This window comes from Atta colombica, unplaced genomic scaffold (genome assembly GCF_001594045.1).
Source record: "Atta colombica isolate Treedump-2 unplaced genomic scaffold, Acol1.0 scaffold189, whole genome shotgun sequence".
Classification (NCBI taxonomy): domain Eukaryota; kingdom Metazoa; phylum Arthropoda; class Insecta; order Hymenoptera; family Formicidae; genus Atta; species Atta colombica.
The window spans coordinates 333636-340644 of record NW_017259281.1 but is presented as its reverse complement, the minus strand read 5'-3'; positions in this window follow the sequence as shown (position 1 = coordinate 340644).

The following is a 7009-nucleotide window of genomic DNA, read 5'->3' as shown; positions in this document are numbered from 1 at the left end:
CGACGCCGCCTGCGCGCGAGACCGCTCCACGCCGCGCCGCACCGCGCCGACACGGGCGGGCGAGCAGACACACACTTACGGCAGTCGAGGGCAGTCGAGAGGCTGCCCGTCGTGCGTGGTGCTGCTTAGTAGCTGGCCGTGTGCTAGAGAGCTTCGCCACTGCTGGTGCTGCTGGCCTGCTGGCGCGAAGGCGCGTTACCCCCCAGTCAGTGAAGCGAGAGAGCCGCGGCAGTGCGCGAGCGAGAGTTCACGGTGACGGATCGCAGTCTGCTCCTCTGCGACAGCAGAAAACGGAGCACATCGTTTAAGAGAGGGAAAGAAGAAAGGAAAGAAGTAGAGAGAGAGAGAGAGAGAGAGAGAGAGAGAGAGAGAGAGAAAGGACGATCGCAGATTTTGACGAAGAGACTTGAGTTGAAAAGGGGGTTGAATTGTCTGTTAGAGTCATCGTGAAAGAGTTGCAAACGCAAACTTCGGCAAATTGTACGAATTGAGGTATAAAGATGCGAGAAAAGGGGTAAGGTTCGACGCACCGGATAGGTCCTGCTTAAACGAACGCTGAACCACTGATTTGGCTATCCGCTACTTACTCGGTACCACCGTGCACGAGCGGAGCACAGTTGCTCGATGCGCCGGTGCACCACTAGCTGCAGCTGCCACCGCCGCTACTACCGCCTTTACGGTGCTACCACTACCGCCGGTGCTGCTACCGCCGTTATTGCCGCCGCCGCCACCACCGCCACCACCGCCGCTGGCAAGACCTCGCAGAGGTGTCCACCTCGTGGCAGCCGACACTTCCTACCGGACGGTGGTAGTGTCCAGGCGCGCTGGACGACGCACGAGCTGTACAGTCAGTCGTTCGCTTCTCGACAGAGAGGGTGGAGGAAGAACGTGTTGATGGCGCTTGGTGGTAGTTGCTGGTCGTCGCATGAGCAAGGGTGGTCGTCGAGTTTCGAATAGAGAAAAGTAAAAGGGGACAAAGACGAACGATCGAAAGAGAGAGGAAGGTGCTGAAGGGGACAGAGACAGTTGAACCCTTCTTTCCTTTCGCGCTCGACGCGTGTCATCGCTAATACATAGCGCGTATATACGTTTGGAGGGTTTCTTCCCTCCAACGTAGCGGGTATAATACGCGGATTCCTTGAGGCCTTCACCCTTGTCGGTGTGTCACACGTCACGGTACTACGGCACTCCGGAACGTGTGTCACGTGAAAGAAGCAACGCGGCTCGTCAGGGTCGTCGTCCTGAGGACAAATTCAAGAACGGAGCGCGTTCTCGCGAAAAGGACTATCTCGTTGTATATCTCGTGCCATATAGGCATTCGCTATCATTTCGCAAAACGTATTTACCGCAAGGATAGTACAACCGTCGAGATATATCATCGTCGGCGGGGATACAGTGATCGGTAGCGGATTTGGCCAGGACCAGAGAGAACGACGACTCCGGAAGGACCGAAGAAAGTCAGTGGTTGATTGATTGATTGATTGGTTGGTTGGGTCCGGTTCGGTTCGGTTGATTAGTTGGTTGGTTGGTTGGTTGGTGCTACGTGTGCCGGTGGCTAGTGGTGGCTCGGCTCGGACGGCTCAGGTAGCGGTAATGCCTCGTAGTAGCGATCGTGTCGCCAGGTCGCACGGTGTCGCAGGTAGGGTGAGGGACTGGGCCGACGAAGGTAGTATTGGCGCGGGTGTAGTTGCGGGCACCGCGGGCAGGATACGTTGACGAGCGCAGCCGACCCCGGTGGCACGTTGCTGGCCACCGTCGTCGTCGCTGCTCCCGCAGGCCATGTATCGAGACGAGCCGGCGATCGACCGTGCCGGCGGCGGCGGCGGCAACCGCAGTGCCGGCGACCCGCGCCGGGCGAGATCGCCGCATCAACGTCGTGCATCGGCGGCCGCCGACCTGCCCGAGGACGCCGACGGCGAGGAAGAACCCTACGGGAAAGGGGAAGAAGAGGAGGAAGAGGCCTATGTCGTCCTTGATGTGCAACCTCAACAATTGTATGGCGATTCCACGACGAGAGTATGCTGCAACGACGACTCCTGCTGCTGTCGCGCCGCCCAGAAGAGGCCGGGTAGAAGACGGAGGGAACGCGGCTCAGGAAATGCGCTCAGGATACTTTACGTCGCTGCCGCCGCTGCCTTTCTCGCGCTTGCCGTCTCACCAGGTATGAAAACGATATTCTTGCCGATCATTGCAACATATTGAGCTTTATTATAAGATAAGTATATGAGATATGCACGTTGAGTGAAAATGGAAACGTCTTAGGCTGCTTTAATTTGGCAGAGAAAAGTTTCGTAGCATTTGCTAAGAAGGATTTTACAGTTCCGACAAATATACATTTCTTTCGTGAGAAAGAATTTGTTAGTATCACGAAAAATGTAAATCGGAAAGAATAGTAATTTTTATAAAATTCTAATAGTCAGGAGAGTATCAAAATAATTTTAATAGCATCTTGGAACTTCGTTATAATTTCATATTTCACATTTTTATTAAATATTTAATAAATTCTATTGTCATATCTTTTTCAAGATATGAGGAATAATTTGCTTGATATTCGATTTCTATTCTCTAAATTCAAAACGCATAAATTTTCCAAAAATATTAATTTTTTTATTTTATTCTTCTATTAGATCTGTTTTTTTTCTTAGTAATTCATAGGCAAAAATTTTTCGTGGTATTGATCCAAGATGACCATTTGTCTAAATTTAGAAATATATAACGTGTAGTATGGGCAATAGAAATCAACACTGGTTATCAATTATCTTCATGAAGACTCAAACCACAGAAAAAAATAGAAACGTCCAAAATCAAGGATTATATATTTAATATTAAGAATTGCTAATCGATAACCAGCGTTGACTCCTATCGTCTGTACTATATGTTATATATATTTCTAAATTTGTTCAATTAAAGGATAAACTTATTAGTTTAGTGTTATTTTGTAATTAACTATTTGTTTAATTCAAAATAAATATTTTCTCTTTATTTTAAAGCTTGTTTCCGAGATTCTTTGCCTTGTATATCTAATCTAAGGACTTGACAAGAATAGAATTCATTCTTTTCTTCTAGCATTACCTAACTGTGTGTTATGAAAAAAAGTTTTGTGAAAAAACAACAAAATTCTTCATAAAAATTTTCGGACCGAAACAAATGCTTTTGTTGCTCCTATTGAAGAAGAACTTCGATAGAATAGAAAACAATTCATTTTAGAAATCGAAATCGAATAGTATTTGTATTTGTCAAGATGCTTGCTAACTGTAATCTGACTATGTCCATTTATCAGAATAATTTTAAGCTCGGTTTAATTTATTCTTTATCTTTTTCTTATTCTTAGAACTAGAGAAAGATAAAAAATAATCGAGGTTAAAGTTAATCTGCATTGGTAAAACCGGGCATAATTCATTCTTTGTCTAATCAATTCTTTGAAATATTTTAATCAATTCTTTCATGAAATCGCGAACTGTTCCGAGAACGTGATGAATTTTCGGGAAGTTACGTTGTTCTCAGCTGATTGAAGCGCGAGATGAACGGTGGATAAAATCCTAGCCTCGATTGATATATAAAAATAATAATAATAAATAATTTATTAATATTATTTAAATGATTCTTTTATAAATGATTTATAAAAATAATATATATCTACATAAGAAATCTGTATTGAAGATACAATTAGGCAATAAGAAAAAAAACCGATGTAATTCACCGGAAACTGATGGAAGAACGAAATAATAGATTTCTATAAACAAATGTATTATATTCGAAATAATATTCGATATAATATTTAGCTTTTCTGTTAATAACTTCCAAATATTACTTCTAAATATTGTTCATGTTTTAACAGATAAGCGTATCGTCTGTTAGTTTTTCAAACATTTTTCAACGTAATAGTAATCTTTAAAGCCGATTTCCACCAACGTTTGATTCGTAAAATCAAATTGAATTGAATCGGGATTGAATGTTCGTATATCTCGCGTAATCGACGAACGATGAACGGCTGTGGATTTATCTATGATCGATCAAACCCATCGAAAGGTAACGTGTATCTCGATTTCCATGAAAATTCGCTGCGATAGATACGATCAATCCGGGCCATGTATCGACATCGCGCTTCACCCTGCTCTTAACAAAAGAACTCGCGAGAACCCCAGATCGGCTCGTTCGAAATGTGAAGGATAAACAGAGCAACCTTTTATCGAGAAAATAAGACAAATATTCGTAGCATACCGTGCATCTGCATCATGTTCATTTGCAGTAGAGTATGCAGGCACGTGTATTATTAAAACACCGACAGAGAGAGATTCTCGAAATTCTCGTTTGTTTCTTCCTCAGAAAATTCTATTCTTGATTCATTCGTATCGAAACAAGTTGCGGCTATATCGAAATGCGGCTGCTGATCGAAAGATCAGAATATCATATCATATTTTGCTAAAATAAATTATATTATCGCAAACGAATAACAATGAAAATAATAAAAACTGATACATTTTAAATAATTATTATTTAGTAAAATGTTTGAAAAATTATAGATTACCCTTAAATCGTTCTGATCCTGAGACGGGTAAATGAACGACAATCACATGACGCATTGCGTCAGAATTCAATTGTGTCGGTGGCGTGATTCGAGCATCTCGATTTCCGCTTCCATTTGGCAGAGAAGCGAGAAGTTGAATGATCTTCAGAATGTTTAGGACGAAATTAATCCTTAAATGATTAATTTGTTAAATTTTGATAATAATTATTCTTCAATGAAGAAATTATATTAATAAATTATGTCAATATAATTTCTATTTAATAAGTTGAAAGTTAAATTTTATTTTTTATTAATTTATTTCTTATTTCTTATAAAATTATAAAATAGCATGAAAAATTGCGTATTTTTTAAATATTGTGTAAAATATCGATGTAAATGTAATACATTATATAAGAGTATATAATATCTTATATAAGAGTATACAGTTATTTAATTAAAATTAAAATATTCCTCAGAAAGCGTCTATATTAAAAAGACAATAGGAGAGATATATTGTACAAAAGATATCGCTTGTATTTCCCAGCAAAGATTGAGATAAATCGCAATTGTATTCGACTGTTAAATCGTCATTTCGTGGTCATTAAATATGTGTGACGATAGCTGCTTCGCGCACAATACGCGCCATATTTATTGGCTATAAATTATAGTTAGTCCGTAATTTGCCACCCGTGAGCTAATGATATGATGTCGTATAAATCACGAGACACACTTGGCAAGTAGCACTTCGGCGATGTGCCGAAATGATTTGCGCTCTATAATGATTCATAATTGGCAATTCAAAAGTTATAGATATATAAAGCGGATTAATTCCAAAGAAGATTACACACATTAACAAGCCATTTCGATTTAACTGGTACACAATTTATTTATTCTTTTTTATGTTTCCACTTATTGTTATTCATATGTGAGAAATTAGATATATAAATTCTTCCTTTTTATTAAATATAAAAAAAAATCTCAAGAATATCATAAAAAAATTTCATTTTTTTCAATAATTTAAGCTATACGAACCAATAAATAATCTAAAGTTCTTTCTTACATCCATTCTTCGAAAATAAGTTATATTGGTCATAATTAACAGCTGTGCTCTTTGCCAAACAGCTAATTGACAGGGATATTTTTCAAATATGGAATTGAAGAGCCTTCTCCTCAGCTACTCCTTTAGATCTACTCGGCACGATTAATTTCTTAACTTTTTAATTGATATCACTGAAGATGGCTCGAACAGAGCCCAAACATTCGATTTTTTCGAATTTGTATGTAATGGTTTAAACAATACATTTACTAATTATTTCGCATAATTAATTGCGTTAGTTTATTACTCTAAATTGCCTGCCAATCAATGTACTTTCATATTTTTTTTAAAAAGATTTCGTAAACGGAATGGTTAATAAAGTTTAATTTATCTTATATTATTATTATTATATTATTATCTCTATTTGTCAAATAAAAAAGCAAAAGAAAATGTGACAAAAAAATAAGAAAATTATCTAATTAAAAAAAATTTATTTTCCTGTATCAGAACCATCGAGATAGGTCGTTAGAGACGAAGTCGTTACAACCTCACAAATCAAAATCAGATGAGATTTTTTTGACAATCGCGCATATATTACTCATGCAGGACCACATGCACCCCCACAGTTCGATCGTTAATTATGTTCCCTTCCTTCTCCCTCCGCATTCGCCGCCCCTATTCGTTGCAGGCTCTTCTATTTATCCGACAACGCATAAATATCCTCGCGAGACGACAATCAAAGGGGACTGCGAAGTAATCTCGTAAGGGCGACGCGCATTACTCCTACCTGATGCGCCATTAAAACGTCGTCGATGCACTTAAAACGTGAATAAGAACTCTCCTCGTCTATGTAGCATCGGCGTGTTCCTTCCTCCCTCCCCCTTCCGCTCTCCTTCATTTTTCTCTTTCGATCTTTCTTCCATTCTCGCGCCGTCTCCCTCACGGATTCGTGTGGCTCGTTCGCTCAATCCGCTTGAAACGTGGCGTGTGGCCCGTAGACATCGTCGAGCCGCACCCACGCACGCTATTTATCTCGTCTGCCGAAGCCGAGTGCCAAGAGAGTATTTTTTCGCATGCCGCCTCTCGAATCTCTCTTTCTTTCTCTCTCTTTTTATCCTTCGTTCTGTTAACGTGACCAGAGTCCTCTGGACCCCCTAGTCGCCTTCCTACGCCACACTCTATCACTTTTGCTCTTTTCCACTTTCAATGTCCGCCTCGCCGTGTTACGAGGAAGCAGATGACGAGCCACGCGATGAAATCGTATCGATGAGAGGATGATGATACCACTTCTTAAATTTAGATGCTTTTTAAAAGCTATTTGACTTTATCAATTAGAGTTGGGTCTCAATTATACAATTGAGAGAGAGAGAGAGAGAGAGAGAGAGAGAGAGTGAGAGAGAGAGAATGTAATATATGTGTATGTAATATAAATAAGTATAAATAAAAAATGGACATGAATCTTCTTT